Source organism: Lissotriton helveticus, chromosome 4_1 (genome assembly GCF_964261635.1).
Source record: "Lissotriton helveticus chromosome 4_1, aLisHel1.1, whole genome shotgun sequence".
NCBI lineage: Eukaryota > Metazoa > Chordata > Amphibia > Caudata > Salamandridae > Lissotriton > Lissotriton helveticus.
The window spans coordinates 1,507,626,727-1,507,631,526 of NC_136063.1; positions in this window are offsets into that span (position 1 = coordinate 1,507,626,727).

Genomic DNA, 4,800 nt, shown 5'->3' on the forward strand with positions numbered 1-4,800 from the left:
GGGGGCAGCAAAAGGGACAGAGGGAGAAGAAAAAAAAGGCACAGAATCACAGAGGCAATGAAGGGGAGACAGACAACAACAGTCACAAACACCAAGAGAGTGCAATACAATGGAATGACAATGACAAACAAGCCTAAGACCTACCAACGGCCACCAGGGATGAAGCGCAGGTGGTAGCCTGCGGGTGGTGGAGGGCCTCGAACTTCCTCAGCAGCAGCAGCTGAGTCAGGGGAAACACAGGCGGTGCTGTGCGGAGGGGGAGCGACCTACCTGGTGGGGTCAAAGGGTCGATTGACCCCACAATTTGGAACCCAAAGCAAACAGAATCTACTGGCTTTTGAGAATCAATATATATTTACCATGAAAACATGGATTTGAATCAAGGAAAATATGCACAGACGGCATCTACCCCCAAGTCATGAGGTATGATCACTCCTTGATATTTACTAGGGGTTTTCTGCTTGATGTATTTCTGTCCCAAAAACATGGCATACCTTCAATTGTGCTTGTCTGGTGCTTGGGCATTCAAAATGTAGAATGTAAGTGTTATCGTCACTTGATAAACCATTCAGTCAGACACTTCTGAGACAGATATCATCTCATTCAATCTGTTTACAATACAGTTGTTCAAATATGCATATTTAATGATCATTATACAGAATTAATACATTCCTCCTCACTGATGATTTTGTGAGTTCTATGAGTACTTGTATAGAGCATGATTGGTTTCTGTTGTAAATGTTTTATCTCTCTTGTGTTTATGCATGCAGAATGCTTTTATGCATTTTAGGTTTTTATTAAAGATTCTGTGGGAGTCAGTTTGAGAGTTGGTCAGCTGGTGGGGTGACCTCTTTGGCTGTGCTCTGAATAAACTCTACCATTTACCTGAATGAGCCTGGCGTCATCTATCTTCAACAATTTTGGCGATGATCCTGTACTGCAGCTGACCTCTGAAGATCAGGAATTTTACCTCTTCAATCCAACTCTGCCATTTACAGCCTCCGAGAGTCGCCCGCACATCGAATCCACGCAGCCCTCCTGTTTCTGCATATACGCCTCAGTCTTCGCATCTCTTCACCCCGCTACAGTACTCAGCACGAAAAAAAGGGTGATAAACGAGCTGAATTTCTTTGACGAAGAGCCGGCTGATGTCACTCGTATCAACTGTACGTCTCTACAGTGCATGAGTGCCCTCATACGTCACTGTTGCTCATCACGCCTCTGACTGGTCTTCACGTGTCATTCAGCGCGTTGTCATGGGCTTTGTCTTTGTTGCTTAGCAACGTTGAAGGAGACAAAACGCAAGAAGGTAGACTTTCATAATAGCGACCCTGCGTTTAAAGTCTAACCAGCGTGAACTTGTAACACGCATTTACGTCGCGGCCATCTTTATCCTCATATGTTTTGAGTGTTGCCTAGTTACATCAAGTAGCACTTCGCGCTTGGAGCAAAATAATTAACAGTGCTTCACACGACTTAACTACGGTGATGCGCACACCTGCATGACAATAACAGAATAATTTGAGTGTTGCCTAGCTACAACGAGTAGGGCAACGCGCTTGGAGTAAAATAATTAACAGCGTTTCACACGACCTAACTACGGTGATGCCACACATGTGTGACATTAACAGAATAATTGTGTATTGCCTAACTACAGCAAGTAGTACATCGCGGTTAGAGTGAAAATAATAACATCCCTTCACATGTCTCAATAACGATGATGCGCACACCTGTGTGACTTTGACAGATCAATTGTTCAACACATATTTTTCTCTCCAAAGGTGATGCGCACGCCTGTCCAAATGTATGATTACTTTTGATGTGCACATCTTCTCTATTGTATAATTACTCTTTTGTGTTACAGTGACACCTTTATTCTAAAATTGTTGTGCGTATTAACAATCTCAAGATATACACATTGTCACATAGCACGTTTTTTTTTCTTCTTTCCCAGAGTCACATTACAGCACCACATTTATTGGCACCAACCATTATTATTATGTAGTTTGTTTATTGTTTAAATTACCTTACTGTCAACACCATTCATCAACAACTATTTAGGCAAACTTTATTATAAAAGGTTTATCTTTTGACTTACGCCACCGCAACTTTTAAGCTATGTCTCAACAAATTACAGTCACGCTTCCCCCTCCATTTTTAAATGAACCTGGCACTCCTTCTATCACATGGGAAGACTGGATCATTATTTTTGATAACTATCTTGATGCACTCAGGGAAGCGTAAAAAAACATTACTTCTTAGCACTCTTGGCAAAGGAGGTCAGCGAATCTTCAGATTTCTTCCTCCTGCATTACAAGCCAATTATCGCCCTCTACCTGATAAATATAAGGAAGCTATTTGTAGGTTAGAGACACGTTTCTCAAAAGAAGAAAATTTAGTGATGAATCGCTATAAATTTTACACACACCATCAACGGAGTGAAGAATCAATTGATGACTTTGTCGCTCGCTTAAGAGAACTTTGAGTTAAGTGCAAATTTGGTGCTATGTGTGATCAATTAATCAGAGATCAACTAATAATGCAATGTAATAACAAAAAAATTCAAGAGAGATTATAGGCTGCCAAGAATCCAACTTTAAAAGTGGCAATTGACTTGACGAAAGTCATTGAGGAATCAGAGAGTTGCATGAAAGAATTACAAAATAAATCCAGCACTCATCAAGAAGTATCAGAGGTCTCTGAAAAAGTTTAAAAAGGGAATGCAACACACTTAGGGCCCGATGTAGGTAAATCCCATTTACCGATTTTGAAATACCGAATCCTACCGATTCGGTATTCCAAAATCGGTAAATGGGATGTAGGTCCCAACATCTGGATTCGTTACCGAATCCTTAACAATTCTTTAATTACCGATTCGGTAAATACCGAATCGGTAATGCCCATTCATTCCTATGGGCTTTGAAGCCCATAGGAATGATTAGGCATTACCGATTCGGTATTTACCGAATCGGTAATTAAAGAATTCACAAGGGTGCAGGGGGTGTCACTTTGACACCCTCTAGCACCCCCAAAACGGGCATGTGTGCAATGTGGCACACAGACATGCCCTAAGGGCACGTCTGTCTGTCACATGGCACATGTGTACATGCACAGATGTGCATGTGCACAGGAATCGGTTTTTTACCATGGATTTGTATTCCATGGTAAAATACCGATTCTGTAGGCCATGTGCTGATGGAACATTGGCTACCTACATAGCATTTTCGGTAGTTCTACCGAATCGTTATCATTACCGAATCGGTAAATATTACCGATTAGGTAACTTTACCGATTCGGAAATGATAACGAATCGGTAAAATTACCGAAAATGTGCCCCTACATCTCGATAGCCCTTTACCGGTCGGAAACGGCCGAAAATCGGTATTTTCGGCCGATTCCGATCGGTAAAGGGCTACCTACATCGGGCCCCTAGGCTCATAATATGAACCGCTGGGGTGGGATGGGGGAAGATGAGAATTTATGTTGAGATCGATTCAAACTTAGAGTAACCTTTGAATAGATACATGCTGATTGTCTCACCAATGTTCTGTGCCAAACCGATAAAAACTTTTTAAAAAAAAGGGAATGCAATTCAGATGATGAAGAATCTGTGGTTGTAGTAAGAAATAAAATTAAGTCCAGCAACAAAAAAAGTTCAGTTTGTTCACTTTGTGGCCGTAATGGCCACACAGCTGAGTCAAGATGCTGCTTCACGTCCAACAAAGAGTGCTTGAAATGTGGCAGATTGGGACATTTTTCAAAAATGTGCAAAACTAAGATCTGCCCAAAGGTGGCGGTAGTTCAAGATTCTCCTGGAGAAATTAGAAAACAAAAGGACAAAATATAAGTTATTGATAATGTTGATGTTGTTTCAGAGAATGATAAGAGACTGAACAGACCAAAGGCCTTATTCACAATTGATAGTCATGAAGTCTCCCTTATGGTAGACAGGCTCTAGATACACCATCATTCCACAATCTGTGTTACATGAACATTGGGGGAATAAATCATTATTGAAGAGTGATATTAACCCAACAGGGTATCAAGGGGAGACAATAGACGTCTTAGGCTATTTTGAATCTAACATCCTATTTTAAAAAAGAGTAATTTATGGTAAAGTTTACGTTTCTGTTGATGGACCTCCCATTCTAGTATGAGTTCATCAATATGATCTATACATAATTATCAATCCCAGGGCACCGTCACAAGTCATGGTTGTGGATGACCAATCCTTAGACGAAATATTGAGAAAGTTCAGAAATGTGTTTAAAGATGAGTTAGGTGAACTCAAAGGATATTCTCATGTTATTCAACTGAAGGATAATTGTATACCTATGCAACACAAACTTAGAAGAATAACTCTTTCAGTGAGGGATGATGTTAAGTCTTTATGAAACGAGATGTTACAGAGTGGTGTGATAGAACCGTTTGAGGCATCATCTTGGGTATCTCCGGTTGTTATCACCAAGAAATCGGATGGAAAATTGAGATTTTGTGTAGATTTAAGGTCACTAAACAAGTGTGTTGTGGCAGATACCTTTCCTCTACCAAATATAAATGAGTTAATATCTACGTTACAAGGTGCTAAGTACTTCTCAAAATTAGACCTAAAGAGTGCTTATCACCAGATTAGACTCCATGATGACTCTAAGCATCTCACTGCTTTCATAACTACAGAGGGTACTTTTCAGGTTACACGTCTTCCTTTTAGTCTAATTTCGGCTGCTAGTCTATTTCAAAGAATGGTCACTGAAATTTTCACAGGGATTCAAAAAGCAGTTTACTTTCAGGATAACATTT